Source organism: Gallinula chloropus (assembly GCF_964237585.1).
Source record: "Gallinula chloropus genome assembly, chromosome: 17".
In the NCBI taxonomy this organism is placed as follows: Eukaryota; Metazoa; Chordata; class Aves; order Gruiformes; family Rallidae; genus Gallinula; species Gallinula chloropus.
In genome coordinates this window covers 9,416,067-9,432,809 of record NC_140102.1, presented here as the reverse complement: position 1 = coordinate 9,432,809, position 16,743 = coordinate 9,416,067, and the positions used below count along the sequence as shown (strand labels likewise).

Genomic DNA, 16,743 nt, shown 5'->3' with positions numbered 1-16,743 from the left:
CCAAAGCAGCTTTGCTCAGCCTCACACGGGTGGCCCAGCTCCGACCGGGGCTCACTGGTACTTGCACTGAGCATCCATTACAGGTGATGGCATCAGGATTTGAAGGCTGAGTGGTAGCTGAAGCCTGAGGAAGGTAAGAGAAGTGACTGCACAAAATCACAGGGCAGATCAGCAGTAGAGCTAGTGAAGCCATATCTCTGACCTTGTAGTCAAATACCCTGTCATATGCCAGCACTCTCCTGCATTCCCTCTGAAAGCTCTCTCACTTTCCCATACAGCTGAATCTGTTGACCTCAGAAGTTTGCACCAAGCATACATTGGAGAAGGTGAAAAAGAAATCTGATCACCAAAGCACAACAGAAACATAATTTAGTGAGTTTACAGATTCATTTTTACAAGACAATTGCCTGTTCTGCCTGTTTTAAAAAAAAAACCCAAAAGCCCTGCTTCCTGCCTATATACACATATGTGCTCTACCATACTCTGCCTAATTTTTGAATTACACTTCAAAATGACTTGAATACAGAGCTACAGCTGGCTTAACAAGCATCCAGACTGTGGGTACCACGGGCAGAGTGTGCATGCGTACACAGCTTTGTTAACAAGAACAAATTGCTTCCTGCCCTGAATGCACCTAAGAAGAGCCATAAGCTGGTTCAAAACTAAACACACGCTACAGCATCCACACTTGCTAAGAAGGTGAGTAGAGCCTGGGGAGAGTGGTGTGGCAGGAGATGATAAATATGAAAATAAGATGCAGTGGAACCTGGCAAGAGAAAAGAAGTGGGAAGGCCAGGGCACACGGCTGCTAGAAGCAATCCTTCAGAAAAGAAACAGTCCAGCTGCTCGCCTCATCCTAAACCCCTGCCTCTGAAAGTACAGCCCTTGGCAATGCTCTTCCTGCCCTGCCCAAGCACAAGCATCTGGCACTGTGGAGTGCCTCATGAAGAGCTGAAAGGTGAGACTGACCACCCAGCCCAAAGCATTACAGCCCAGGAGTTTGGAGGGTTTAACCCTGTAATTTAAATAATTAAATAAAGGTGTTTAGCAAAGACTTTCTTCACTGCAGCAATATGGGCTACTTGCAGCTCTAAATGCAAGGGCTTAATCCCAGAGTTACTGGCTTGTAGATAAAGTGTCCAAGAACACTGTCCATGCCTTTGACAGGCTGTAATTAGAATAATAGAACAATGTAAATAGGAGTCTAACTTAAACATGACTGACAGTGATACAATGGAGGGGTCAGGAGGAAGCTAATCCAGAAATTCAGTGTGCACCCCCTTAAGCAAGGAATTTGAGTGTGACTAAAAATAGAAGGTGAGACTATCTGACAGCTAAATTGCCAGTGGTAGCTTAGCATGGATTCGGTTACATTGCTTAGCGACCCTCAGTGAATTAAATAGATTGAAATGCTAATGATAGAGTGAATTCCCAGTACAGAGGTAGAATAAAGTAGTCAGATTAGGTTTCAGACAAGGTGAGTTCAATGGCAGTGGAGAGATCAGAGTTTGTTTAGATCAAGGCACAAAGGTAATTTGTCTAGATCAGGGTAGAGAGATGCTTCTTTAAAGCTTAGGGGCTCCCCCATGTTAAGTAACACACTGAAAACACCACAGACCTGACAAGCTGTTTCAGTGACTGTTATTCTGTGTGATTTCTATCAACACTGGAACTTTTTTCACTGGTCTCAATACACTTTTAATGGCATTGTCATTTATCTCCTAATTAGTTAAATGCTACTCTGACAGATGTGTGACTGTTCACCTGGGCTGTCGCTTCTTGTTGGGTATTCTAACCAGAATGCAGCTTTGGTGAAACCATAACTGCAGCATTTATTGGCTTTGGTGTTTACAGGCTCGCTTACACCACTACATCACATCTTCAAAAGCACAGAGAGGTTTCTGCTCATTAAAGGTCAGGAAGCAATGCCTCCACAGAGAGGAGACATGGGCCTGATCGAGTGTCTTATGTGCCATTGCACAGACTGAGCCCAGGCAACCTGCTTCACAAAATTTAACCCCCGGGCTAATGATACTGCAAAGCAACACCCGCAAAGCACACACAAAAAATAAGAACTGAGCCTGAAACTCCATCCAGGGTTCACCCATTTAAAGCAACCCTGGAGGCACTCCAGAATGAGTGTATTACTACATAAATTCCAAGATCAATTTAGCCTTAAACAACTGAGCCATCCCTTCTCATCCAAGGTCACGCAGCAAGTCAATGCATTAGATTAAAAAAAACCCTAACAAAACCCCAAACCTTGAAATAAGATGCACTCTCCTAGCAGGAAGGGCAATTAAAGACCTTACATGACAAGATAGGGGGCTCACCATCACCCGGAGCTTTAAAAATGAGATTAGGCATCTTTCTAAAGGATGTGTTTCAATTCACTACCCTTGTAATTCAGGATAGCTATTCTCTTAAGAAAGTGACATTGCAGCTTGTCATCTGACTATCAATCAGTGGTGTCATAATACTTCAGTGTCAGTTGTCTGTTTCCATTACAATAAATAAATAAGAATTATGTATTCTAGTGAAGAAAAAGCAATGAAAGCCTATGTAAGGTCAGAGGAAACATAACACGTCATTCCCATGGGGGTTTCTTTTGCTGTAGTGCTTAAGGAGCTGGGAGTACAAAATCAGAGCTCTCTGACACCCATGGTTTTGGTCTAAGCACCAGACCTCACCATCTGGTCACTGGGTTAATCATTACTTTGGAAAAAATACAAGAAAATAAAATTTTCCAGAGTGCTAATTTGATTTAGGTTGCTTTCTTTCAATGCTGAGATACAACCAGGACCAGTTTTGAGATGGCAGCTGACTCAACAGGAATCAGACCCTCAGCCAGACACGCTGCATTTTGAGCAGTCAACTTCTCAGACACTGCATATGGGATGGGACTCACTTCACTGAGGTCAGTTCTCGGTTTAGTCTCAGTATTGCTACAGGAAAAAGGTCATGTGGCCGGTATTCAGGAACCACGAGAGGCAGCTTTGATGACTACCCACGAGCCATCATCCTCAGCATCAAAGATTAGCAAGAGCCTGGGACCAATTCTCCACTGCTGTACCAGTGAAAACCTGAGTAACAACAGTCCCTCAAGCACAGAGGGGCTGACAGCAGACTCTCACCCCTTGTGTCTCCAGGCCTAAAGGACGTTCAGCAAGTGGAAATAATTCTTGAGAAGTAGAACCCTGATGTGTTCTCTCCATTCATAGTAACAGTCCACTTGATGCCAAGTGACTCATTACCATGAGTGGAGGGAACATGATTCAAAGAGAAAAGTACATGTAATTTGCATAGATTACTTTTCCATTTGGTTTCCATGCTGTGGAGTTAGAGGGACTGCTTTCAAGACAAAAAAAAAAAAAAAGGAGATAGTCCCATGAGTAATTCTTTGCTTGAGTATTATGAGATAATCGATGGAAGAGACAATTGGCTATGGTGGTCTAGAAAAGAAACATATTGTGAAGAAGGAAGCCTTGTGTTCGTGTTATTTCTAGTGCTGTGGAAGTGAAATGAGATGAGTATTTGGAGGCTGCTTCAAACACCACTTGAAGTAAGGAATGGAAGTTTCTTTGCAGTCTATGAAAGTTAGTGCTGGAAGAAAAAGAGACGGCCTCCAGCATGAGTTGGTTGGATTTCAAGATTTGCCACTCTCACCCCGGTGGCTGTGGCTTGTGTTTCTGTTCTGTGATGCCACCGCCCTCATCAGCCTCTGGAAAGACACACGACCACAAAGCTGGAAAGGGGGTGGTCTCCTTCAGTCTCACACCTTGCTCTGCAACACTGCACAAGATGAAACTCAAAGGGAGCTTTCAGCATTCATATATCAGATCATTAACCTAAAATGAGGATGTGATTTCACTTACAGCTCTGCACTGAAATGTAGTAGCTGCAGTGGGTCGTTTGTAATCTCTTTCGCCGAGGCACTTGCTGGCAGAATCATGATAGGAATAAGCAACTGGTTCCAGTAAAGTCAGTCACAAGGGCAAACCCAAACTGCTGACTTTGTGCATAAATGGTTTAATGTGACAGGGAATGAGGGAAGCAGAAGCTCTGTCAGGAAAAATAAACAGGAAAGAAAATATTCCTTCAGAACAACTCATCCCAAGTGAATGGAACTTTCTGAAGCAGCAGCATGAAAACTATTGGGTTTTAAAACTTTCACCCTGGCTCCAGATGAGGCTTCACTTTACAAACAAGCCAAGCTCAAGAAAAACAACTTTGCTGAAGTGAGAGCGCAAGGAGGGACCTGGAAGAACACACACAGCTCACTAGATACAGGGTTTGTTTGACTGTAGGAGAGCAGTCAGGTTTTGGACAGGGCAGATGAGCACAGAAGACCCACAAAAACCTCTTTCCATGCTTCGTGAACCAGCTACAGAGCCAATAATGCTACATTTTAAGAAACACACAGAAGCAGAGCTGCAGCTCCTTACAGCAGCACAGAGCAAACACTCAAATCAGCACCCACCTACAATCCCAGCTTCCCATCCACCCAGGGGCTTGGAGGTAGTTGCCTACCTAAAATTGGGCTGCTCTTAGAAGAGGAGGTTCACCTCCGCTCTCCTGAGGAATGGGATATGCCACTGTAGGGGTGTGAAATTACACTCAATCTTACAAGTCATTTTTCCTGAAACACACATAAGAAACCAGGTGGCAAATAGAGAGAGGATGGGCAATAGAAGGGCACTGCAAAAGTAAATAGAACTGAGCAATACAGAGCAAGAGTTAAATCCCTGCAGAATCCAAAAATCAGCTTCACTTTTTCATCTGGTTCAAAACAGGGATGCATCACATTCATAGGAAAACCAGGAGTCAGGAACAGATAGCAAATGCTAAAGCCTGCTCCCAGCACAGGAGTAACCCTGGTTCCCACAGCCCATAAAACCTATTATCCTTCCCCTTCTTACCACATAGCTCAATCTCCTTTGCTTTTCCCACAGCACTTGGCTGTGCTCCAGGCCACACCAGATGCATTTGTTTGTAGACAAAGCCCTAAGTCCACTCTCAGCAAGAAACACCACCCAGAACCCAAACACATAAGCAAGACACAGAAAGAGCCAGAGCTGCTCAGGAACTTCCCTTTAAGTGGAAAAGTGACGCCCACTCTGGGCGACCTCGCAGCAGGAGAGACCACACGGGTGATGAGACCATTGCTTCCAGCTGACCAGCAGAAGGGTGTGGGCTCTCCTGAGGAGCTGGCAGAGGTTCAACAGCTGTTTGAGGATCTGCTTCATTCTTGCTGCAGGCAAATTTCAGCAGACTTGCTTCCAGAGTGTGTTTAATACATCAAGTGATCCACATCAGACAAAACAAACCATTGGACATGGGTTATTTTAATGTGAAATAAACTAACCTGCTACTAATTCCTTGTATAGGTCATGTCTGCTGCTACCACCTTTCCAGGATTTTGGGGTCAGCAGAACCAGCCATTTCTTCCCCTGTCTTGACCTCCTTTGGCTTGTTCCACCTCCCAACCCCAGTGAGATGGCTGTTGCCCAGGGTTCACATGGATATTCCTGGCTTGGGAGTCACTTTGTGGAAGGGAGACGAGTCAGCTCTGTCACAGCTCTGTTGCAGAAGGGCCTTGATGAGGCACTGTCAAACAGGCACACAGCATTTCTCACACTATCAGCTCTTTGGCTTTCCCTACAGAAAAGGTTTGCTGCTTAAATGTTTTCTTTGTCCCTTTCAGAAGAGGGGAGGGAGGAAGGGAAGCCAGCAACAAGCCCTTGTAAGCACTGATACAGCCCTAAGGGCTGCTCCCCATTAAAGCTGATGCAGCAGTGCTGCTCCTACCTGCTGCTATTGTGGTTTGCATTTGCAGTCTCTACTCTTTAATTACAACTGTTGCTGATAACTGTTTACATGACCACTTGTAGTTCTGTCTTGGAAATCAATTCAGATTTCAACAGTTACACCATAAATGGGATTAAACCAAATGGGTAAAGGCCATAAACCTGATACCAGAAGGTGTATATCTTCAAAAAAGAAAGAGTTAGATTTCTCAAGGCACAGGGCAGGGAGGCCTCATGACCAGAGAAGACATTGAAAGACACCAGCCTCTGGCTGCCAAAGAGGTGCATACATAGTGCTGTGTGTGCACCCAATGGGTCAGTAGCTTTGATTTCTTCTGCAACAATGGCATAAACACATAACGTTCATAATAATCTGCTTCCTACACAGGATTAAAACCTCCAAAACTTCACAACTTCAGCTTCTCAGCACTTGCCAGAGTCTCTTGCAAGTGGGCCATGGTTATGAGTGGCAGTAGCTGGAGAGTTCATCTCCAGTCAAGACCTCCTTGGGCCATGCTCCATGAAGAAATCAGAGTCAAAATGTGCCAGGTGAGAGTTTACAAATGGGGAACTGAGGAGCAGGAAGATTAATAATAATGATACTTAACTTTTCGTTATTGCTTTAAATGGTCCCCACCCTTTACAGACGTTGGCCCTCACAATACCCTGGGGAGAGGTGACTTGGCTATTATTATCCTGGTTTTTACGGATAGGAACAGAGGCTGAAATGTGGCATTCCCCAGGCCAAATGGTTGACAACTGGTGAACCTAATTCTGTGCTTCAAGCCCAGCTAAAATGCTTCACATCTTTCGTGAAAGAAAAATATCATAGTCATTCTCCTCCTGACCAGCCTTGCCTTATTGCTCCTCATAGATGCAGACATGCAAAGCATCCTGAGCCCCTTTGCAGAAGTGGTTAGTTTGAGGCCAAACATGAGGTGGCTTCACTTAGCGAGGACAAACAACTCATTTCCCTCAGACAACCCTCTCCCCCAGCCCTGCCTGCTCCCAGTGCTCCAATCATGTGTCCTTGCTGGGCTCGCTCCTCATACATATCTTACCACACCACCAATTTTATTGCTCCAGCGCTTCCCATAACAATCTCCTCTTTTTCCCCTGCTTTTTCAGCTGAAGGAGGACCACACAGGGCCAGGAGTGGGGCTGAGCAATGATTTCTTGGAGGATAAATAGAAAGAAAGGAAACAGCTACCAGGCAATGTTGACATAAGAGTGAGTGGAAATTAAACAGTTTCTCACCAGCAGGCTGAGCTTCTGGAACAGACCTGAGAGCAATAGTGGGGGGGTAAAAAAAGCCCTCAGCCAACCTACGTAGCTTTAAGGTGAAGTTTGATAAATCTATAGGGGTGGCTGCCCAGGATGCATGGGATCAGACCTGTGGGTGAAGGAGGTCTCTCCCACCTGGCAGTCCCTCTGACTTCCTCAGAAGCACTGAGCTGTTCAGCTCACAGCTGCCCAGGTTCCTTTCTTCAAAACCTCAGCTGCCAAACAAAGCACGCTGGGATGCTGAAGCGGTGATCCCGAAAATTGCGTTGCAACACTCAGGTGCAGCTCTGTTCAGAGCGCTTTGGGAACCCATGTCGACGTTCCCTGAAGTAAGATGCTGTGCTAGGACAGTCCCTCTGTACCGAGACCCTGGGATGCTTTGCAGTAGTGCTGTCAGCACCTCACTCCAGTGGCACACAGCATGCCTCCCTCTGTCACACCCAACCACTCCAGTTCATTTGGCTCAGCTATGGACATGACTTTACAGGCAGGATGTCCCACGGTCAGCACGCTCTGAGGACACAGACCACAGCCCCACTTTGTCAAGCTCCTGAAGAAGGCTGGAATGACAGCGACTGGAGTTGGTGTGATTGAGTAAAATGTTGGATAAGTTACCAACATTCAAGCAGGCAGATCTTCCTGCTCCCCTCCTTTCTTCCCCGGGGTGCGGATGCTACTTGTCCCCCCCAAAATGGGTGGTACGGTGGGCACACTTCCAGCCAGAGGGGATGAAAGAGATGGGTCAGAGGCCAGGGCCTCTCTGCTGACCCACAGGGTGTCAGAGGCAGTTAAAACCCATCCATCAAATTTAAGTGCTTGGTTATCACAGAGGGAGTGCTGGGGGCTTTGTCTCCATGGGAAGATTGCATTGGTATCGTTCAGGGTATGAACACAAATTGCTGCGATCCCTCGGGGCCCTTCTTTGCTAGAAAAATGTGAGTGCTTAATGCCCGTTAATTAACTCAAAATAGGCTTTGCGGGAAATGTGTAGTTTTCACATGAATCAGTAGGTTATATTAAAGACCAGCTCTGCATATTTTATTTGCTGTATGATTCAGCAAGACTCAAGCACGCGCTTAAGTTTAAACATGTGTGTGGAGTTCAGAGAAGTCAATGAAAGGCTAAAAAATGCTTATTGAGACTGTATGTGACTTAGGGATCAAAATTTAGCCATCAAAAAACTCCAATACATTACCTTGTACCTAAACTTGTTTTCCTTTTCTTTTGGCTGGAAAACTGCTAGCACTATAAGAATATATAAGACTTAAGCCTACAGAAGATTCAGGTTTGGCTTGCTTAAAACTCAGTAGAGCTTTGTGGTCACGGTGCAGAAATGTGTGTTGTTTTCTGCAGGTCTGATTCAACCCCTCCACAACAAGGACAAATAACCTGGTTTTCCATTTTCCTGAAAGTTGCACTAGCAGACTGAACTGCTTTGTGCCAAGAGGCTACAAGGCACTGTGAGATCTGTTGGAGAGCTTGTGTAACTGCTGTGTGCTTTTGGAAAGCACTAGCAGCCTCAGAATGATAAGTTTCTGCTATAAAGTTGAAAAGAGCATCTCCTGATCATCTGTGCTTTTCTGCCTGGAATGTAGCAGGCGTCAGGCATGAACCACAGGAAGGCCACTTCCCATAGATCTCTGCTCGTGCCATAAGAAGACAATAAAGGAGGGTCCCAGAAGCAGTAAACACACCGTCCTTCAAGCTGGGGCTGTCTTGCAACAGGGGCAGCAGATGCAAGACTGTTCCCCATTCTCTGTTTCCCACAGCCGGGGCAGCAGATGCAATACTGTTCCCCATTCTCTGTTTCCCATTCTCCCCTGTCCCACTTGGCCTTTGACAGCACTGCCCTTCCTCCATGGATGCAGTGTCACCCACCAGCGCCAAATGACTGCTCTTTAACCTCAAAATACGACAGCACTGTGCTGCACTTACGTGATCCTGTAATCATATCTTCCCACAGACACCCTTTTCGTGCAGCTTAAATATTTTACAAATACATGTCTAAGTACAAATCTACCACATTAACTCTTGTATAGAGGGTACTTATTTTCAGCAAGGTGGCTGGCATTCCTATAAGTATAATTCACCATGCAGCACGACAGAGCTGGGCTAGAATGCACTGCTTTTACTGCCTTAAGTACAATAAAATATGCTACACCGTGTTCCACAGATGAATCACTTCTAAACCATGCCTTTAAGTATTGCCTGTCCCTGCAGTTCCTTATTGTAATACTCTGTGAGAGCTAAAGAAAAAGAGAGAGAAATTGCTCTTTAAATCTCCACAAAGCCTCCCTTCCAGAAGAAATTAGGGACATTTGTTTCTGGAGTCAGATGGATTATGTAAGAGAAAGCTATACACAACAGGTTTTATTGGGGTGGAGGTAAGGGGAATGTGTTTTCACTTATTCATTTGTATTATGTTTAATTCTAAGAATGTTCAAGGACCAGCCCATGAAGGAAACAGCCCCAAAAACTATGTGAAGAGCAGCTGTGTCCAACGGGTGCAGGCAATGATTTAATGTTGGCCCAAGCTGCAGGACCACTGGGTAAAGATCCCAGTAGGACAGAACTTCTTGATACCTGCTTTGAATTAGGTCCCAAGTGTAAAGTCAACAGCACGTGGACAGAGTGGAAGAGCAGGTGAAGCAAACCACCAGCAGATAGCAAGATGTTCCCTGATGCAGCAGGTGCTGAATGCTCTGTGTGGTACTTGCTTCGAAGGACAGTACTGGGAAGAACTACCGAGAGCACAAGTCCATGGGGGTCACAGGCAGCCTGAGAAGTGACAGTTATTTGGGAAATGGCCTTATGAGATCCATGCCAAAGACCTTTGAACACTTCCCAAAACCTAAAATCCAACTTCAGTATAAAACCACCAAAGTTATAGAAAAGGGAGCAGTAACGATCTCCAATGAGACATCTAGAGTCTGGCCAAAGGCTTCATATACTTCATGCGGTTGGAAGGCACATGCTTCATTTCTGCTGCTGAATGCATCACTGCTCGCCAGATCCTCAGGCTTTCTAGCATTCCCTGGCCCACCTGCATAGCCCCAGAGCCAAGTGCTGGGTTGTCCCCAGGCTACTGAAGTCCTTCACAGGCCCAAGAGTTCTTCTGTAGATTGCAGCAGGTTGTTTCTATGTCAGACTCCCCGTGGGCTTTTGCCACTGAAATAATGTAGTAAAGGCAAAGCTGGAACAACAGGACTGTCACAGCTGGTGGCCACAGCTGTGAGCTTGGGCCAGAACACATTGTTCTTCCTTCAGCAGATGCTTTCTATTAATAAGACACTTATTACAGAGGTGTTTTCTTCTTTGGGGATCTACAGCACGAACCAGCACCAAGGTCAAAGAGAAGGTCCATTTTTTCATCTACCATTTTGTCAGGATAAACAAGAAACCAGGAAGGCTTCCATTCCACCTGACATGAATAAATAATGCCACTTCTATTCACTGCCTGTCAAAAGCTTCAAGACACAAACTCAGGTTTGGAAAGATATCCAAAGGCCATTAAAATGCTGCATGAGGGAAGAAAACTTGACCTTCAGGGCAGAGCAGCTCGGCACAAGTGCCAGGGTGTGCATACACAAACGGCCTGAACCCTGAAAGGGACCGTAGGTAGAGCTGCAAGCACTGGCTCACATGCTGGAGCTCCGCTGTCCCTTGTCCTCTGAGGATACAATCCAGCACGAGTGTGACTCCAGCAAGTTTCTCTCCCTTCTCCATACCACAGAGAAACCTCCTCTCCTAATTATCTAAAAGTGAGCGCTGCAACTATTTCATCCTGAGCCACAGCATGTGGCTGAGGTGAAAAGCCATTGGGTTGCATCTTGCTGCCTTTTCTTTACATGCATCTGGAAATAAGGCAATCAGAGGGCAAGAAAAAATGAGTATCAGCTCAGACCCAGTTTTTTCTGCTACTTCAAGGAGAGGTGTGATTCAGGATGGTTTGAGATGGTTGGCAATTGTTCTCACGCCCAGCACTGGTGACAAGCTTGCATGTAGCTCTGTGTAGCTTGGTGCAGCTTCCTGCTTTGCTCCACCCACAGAGTTTTGGTTTTCTGCCCCAGGCTGCACAGCTGAGTGTGTGTCTACCAAAACCATCAGTAAGTTACTTGGACTAATGCCTTCTTGCGCGTTTTATAAACAGTTCCAGACTGTAGGGTTTCACTATGTCTCATGACTTCTCCAGAAGGAGGATGAGTCAGACCTGGTCAGTGAAGAAAGCTGTTGCATACGGGACCCCATCTTCATTTGTTTCAGAAGCTGAAAGGTGTGCACTGTGCTTTGCTTTACGTGCATTTTTAGTTCACTTTCTTTGGCTGCCCAGGCAATCTGGAAAGGGAAGGCATGGGGAGGTGAGAATTTTTTCTTTTCTCTTTTTGACAAAACCAGAAAAACAACCCATAACTACCAGGACTCAGTTTTATGTGAGAACCTTCACAAAGCTCCCCCAAGCATTTGCATCCAGAATAATTCTGTCTGCAGGAGACCCACTTGCACCACATTCCAGCAAGCACCACCAAGTACCACCTCACCACATGCCCTGTGGTCCCCACAGTTTCATCTCCCCCCCAGCACTGGGTCCTCACACCAGCGCCCACTGAAGCTGCTGGCTTTGCCTGCCCCTCACTGCCTTCCTGCCTGCAGAAGTGGTGCAGTCAGGCTGCAGGCATATGAAGGCATGCAGATCTCTGCCCTATAAACCTGCCTCCACTCTGCCTCTCTCTTAGCCCCCAGAGATTTATGTATCCTCCACATTTTAAGTAAACTCTCTTCCAAGAGCATGACTGTAAAGGTAAGTTCAGGCATCAACCCGTGTAAGTTATACATACTGAACTCCCTGGGGAGCAGCATGGTTTCTGCAGTCTCTCTGCTACTCAAGCTCCCCCGTATGCTCCATAATCATTTCCAGCTTCCTTCGTGCTCCCTGACTCAGGGTTGTAACTCAAACTCTCACCCTCTGTGCTCAGGAGGCCTCTTTGATGGCTACTCAGCTTGCCTGGGGACCAGCCTTCACACAGAGCTCCACATCCCCAGGCAGGAGGGATGAGATACCGGTGCCATGGGAATGGCTCAGTCCAGCAGTGCCCTCAAAGGCACCAGTGCAAGAGCTCTACACCCAAGAGCCCCAAAAACAGGAACCAGGAGACAGAGGTCAACCTGCTGTGACCTGCCTGAGATGAGACCTCCAACATAGCCCTAACAAGCCCCTGTTTGCCAGGGCTTGCAGCAGGAGCTATGTAGCACACTACAGAAGACCTCCCCTGTCCACAGACAGCTTAAAGACCATAAAAAAAACCCTGCCCTGGGCTTTTATGTACCTTGTACTGGAAAATACGTGTCCTTTTATTTGTGGACAGTGAGCTGACAGCTCAGGAAGCTTCTGTGTTTTTTAAGACCACCTATTTTACATCTACCTTTTGAGACTGAGTAAATCTTGTCCTTGCAACAAATGACTTCTATAAAGATCAGAAACAGACTTTGCTTATTGCCTATTGATTTCATGAATGAAGAATGTGCACGTGGCACAAGAACTGAGTGTTTGCACAACAAACACTTGTATAGTTTTGGAGAAGTACACATTTATGAGAGTCTGACTATATTTTCCTTAAGTGCAAAGTATATTTAAAAGGAGAGGGCGGCTCCTGGAGCTTTTGAAGTCAGAAGTTGTTAAACAGCCAGTCGCTGGAAATTTAAAATTCCTTCACATCAGAGCTCTGGGATTTGTGATCAATAGGGATTAAGTCAGACAGGACTTTTCAAAGCCTTCTGCTTGATTAACAAATAGGAAACTGAAATACTGAGGCACTGCTGGAGACACCTGTGAGATCTTGGTACCAGGAAAGAAGCAAGGAGGGAGACCACTGCCTCTCCAGCGCTGAGGCAGCCAGATGAGCATCACACCAGGCTGACTCAACTACAGCCACAGAACTGAAACCTAGATGCTACTTTTCCTTTCTTTGATGCTTGCCTGACAACCTCCTGGTCACAGGCCAGTCTGAAGAGGAGGTTTCCTGCCAAATTTCTAGACACCTGACTCCTAAGTGTGCTACTGTTGTACACGTTTCCTGTCAGCTCTCCATCACAACAGCATGGCAGTTATTAGACAGGGTTTTGCTTCCTTGTTAATGGCAATATTTTTCCCTTTAGCAAAGGAGAGGCCAGCCAGGCACCCAGGAGGACTATGGTCTCTGCTGCCCTGGGGAGAAGTTTCTGCTGGAGTACCCCAGGCAAGGGAGGCAGAGGCTGCGGGGAGCAGGCAGACCCTGCCAGGGATGGAGGGATGCTCCCCAGCAGCTTGCTGCAACTCAGCCCTGGGGTTAAAAGCAGTTGTGGAAGCAGACACACCTGCAGGCAAAGGGCAGGGGGACAGAGAGCTGCTTTGCATTTTTTCCATTTGCAGGGTTTAATGTCCCTGGTTTTATTCTAATAAAATCTGGTTTGATTTGGTTTCCTTGTTCATTTGTCTTAAAGCCTTACAAATCTTCTTTAAGGACCACAACTGAAGATGGAACAGGCCCTCTTCAAAGCTCTGAGTCAGGGTGCCATCACAGGGGATTTCTGCAGGCTCTTCCAGGGCCTTTTGCAGAGCTTGTTTCTGCTGTTACTCAAACCCCTGAGGTCTCTGAGTTACAAATGAAGCAGGACTCCCTCTGCTACTGTTTCGTATCACAAAGCAAGTAGTCTGATCTGTGAAATGGACTCTGTGTTATGTGAAGATCAGCTACTCAGACTTCTGAACATTTTGACCCATCTGAGTGTTGCAGAGCTCCTGTTTCACAGTGTCTGGTCTTTAGACCACTATGCAAAATGGTTCATGAGGTCACACAGGACATGGGCTGCTTACACACATCACTCAGAACAGCAGAGTGTCTGGGCACACCATCTACACTCCTCACCTCACCCACTTGAGGGGTACATGCTGGCGATAGCTGGGCAAGCAATTAGGCAATTAGCAGGAATTTTTTTAAGCAAGGTTGAGGAGCTGGATGCATCACAAGGAAGGCAAAAGACTGTAACCTCCAGGACAGGAGAGAAAGACGGGACATCACTAGAGCCTCCAGGACCAATTTTGACCTGTCCTCCACTAATTCATCTTCAAATCTGCTTGATCTGTCTGCGAATCACTCACTGTCACTCTGAAACTCCCAGGCACACAGAGGAGCAGTCAGAGAGATGCACCTATCTATGCCCACGGGCAACGTTGTCCAGAACATCAGCCAACAGCTAGAGCCTGCTCAGGTTGACATATTTATTCCTCGTTTACGTAACCTCAGACCATGCTTTGCCCTGACTTGAAGCAGGGACAGGATCAGGGAACCCATCTCAATGCTCTCCAAGGGATGCTGGGAAGAAAAGCCTGGCTAAGGAGTTACAGGAAAGCTGTCATTTCCTCCTATCACCTGATGAACACAAAAAGCAACTAACAACAATTGATCTGAATGTCTCTTTCTTAGTTTTTTAGTTTTGTTTGGTTGTTCTTTTTTTTTTTTAAATCAGAGAAAGGAAAAAGATTCCTTCCCTTTCCTGGCAGTTTTAGACATGGTTCAGGGCCCACAGAGACAGTGTCAGGGAAGCAATTCTATAAAAGAGGAGCAAAGATTAAGAGCTTTACTCTAATCAAATCCAGAAATCAATTTCTTCTTCTTATAGAGTTCTTTTTATAGTTTTTAGTTTAGGATTACTGCTGGACATTTGGCATGATTAAAATGGAATGCTGGTAGAGCTGAGAAATGACACAGGGTACTTTGGGAACTGTTCCCTTGGAAAGGACAGGCCTGAGCCCCAGGGTCAGAGGGGCTGCTTGTGGGCTACATGGGGAAGTTTCAGGTCAGGTATGTCTTTCAGTCCTGGCTCCTTTGGTTTGGGAGCTACTGCTGGATGTTTGGCATGATTAAAACTGAATGCTGGTAGAGCCAAGAAATGACATAGGGTAGTTTAGTTGTAGTTTTACGAGAGTTATAAATATGCTGCCTTTTGAGGAAAAAAATTTAGCCTCCTTCAAAATCATGAAATCCGGTCCCTTCCTTTTTATATCTAGCAGGTGCAAGCTACCAAGAGATTTCCTCCTCAGCAGAACGTCTATTTGAACACTGTGGTTTCATTTACAATATTTCCTGCATGAATGAGCTAAGCCCTGTTGTTGCCACGTCTTTGGATTTACGATGTGGTCAACTGTTTGTTATTTTCTTCTCTGCCTTCCAATTGCCTTTGTCTCGCTCGGGTGATGAGAGAGGCTGAGGTGAGTCATCTGGCCACTGGAAACTGCTATGCATCTTAACCAAGTGGCAGCTTGAACCTCCGGGAACCCCAGTAGCGCGTCTGGGCCAGAGATGCATTTTAATGACAAATCACTGCCATGAACACGGCTCCGAGCCCGAGTCTGTTGTCCTCGGCACAACATCATCATCGCATTGACTAGCAGAGCAAAATGTTTTATGTTCCTGTGAGAGGAACCGCCATGGCTGGAGATTTAATCATTTGGGCTGCATCTTGGCATGACGCCACCAGTGCGTATCAATGGAGCGGTTAATGTTTAATGTGCTGCTCTGACTGAGCTGTGACCTTCCGGTGCAATCGCATGTTGAGGATTTCCAATGCCATGTCACTACAAGCAGCATGGCCACTTACACCATCTGAAGTGGGTGAAAACCACCCGGTTTGACACAGCAGGCTGCCTGTCTGAGGGCTCGGCCTTTGGTGAGGACCTGGCACTGGCCTAGGACCGGTGGGCTGGCCAGTGGGCTCCACTGGTAGCTGCTTGACTCATCAGCACATGGTGGTGAGTGATGCACAACACTACACTCCAGGGTGTGATTTCACTTACCCCTGCTGTTCTGTGTCCAACATGCTGCAGAAGTTCAGAAAGGCCATCTCTCCAATGATGTGTCACGTAGTTTGGGGAAGTACACCCTGGGCAGCAAGGCAGAATCAATTGCAGGAGCCTCTTCCCTTCTCCATTCCAGGTCAGCTTTTCACACTAAGAGGAAACTGGAAGTCCTGCATCCCTTTCAAAGCATCAGGAGACCTGGATCTCTGCCTCACATTGTGCAGGAGTAGAATAAGTACTAAAATATTATGGAAACTGGATCAAAAGGGGAAATGTTTGTTTTGTGCGTCTATTTTTCTTCCATTCCTCTCCCCAGGCCCAGCAAAATGGCAGACTCTTACAACAGGCACACTTCCTGAGGATGCCTTTATCAGCCAAAACGGAGATTTTTTTCATTTTTTCTTTCTTTTTTTTTTTTTCAACATTCCTTTCTTTCCTTCTGCCACATCATTTTTATTGGCTTGCTTGGTTTCCGCTGCATGTGCTTCTCACTTCTCCACCTGAGGAAATGAGCAACACACAGGCTAGGCATGACAATGGTATTCTAGAGAAAAAAATTGAAAATCACTTAATGCAAATTAATCTAGGATCAGATTGAGGCTAGCCCCTGCTCCCTATCTAATATCTTTTTTGTTTTGTTTAAAGAAGTATCAAAATTCTAGGAGGAAATTTCAAGTGGTGGTGTTTGTACTTTGCCCCAGTGTGGATCAGACAGAAGACAAGCAAACTTCCAAATGCTCTGGCTCAAGAAGACTGCACTCTGGGTTCCTCTGGTCCTGAGAATCAGGTATAGCTCATTGCCTGAGCATTTCAAATCCC

The 16,743-nt window shown here is 46.0% G+C and overlaps 1 long non-coding RNA gene across 3 annotated transcripts in view; it reads right to left on the bottom strand.

Annotated features, from left to right (window-relative positions):
• Positions 1 to 216: 216 nt before the first annotated feature.
• Positions 217 to 16,743, bottom strand: part of LOC311198069 — an 81,765-nt gene continuing 65,238 nt past the window's right edge. For 2 of the 3 annotated variants that reach the window (XR_014617680.1, XR_014617681.1), the window contains 2 exons: positions 15,922 to 16,424; positions 10,801 to 11,426 (listed from right to left, as the gene is read on the bottom strand). This is a non-coding gene — a long non-coding RNA (uncharacterized lncRNA). Of the gene's footprint in view, positions 340 to 10,800; positions 11,427 to 15,921; positions 16,425 to 16,743 lie in introns of those variants that run through there. The other variant, XR_014617679.1, reaches the window with a different exon arrangement.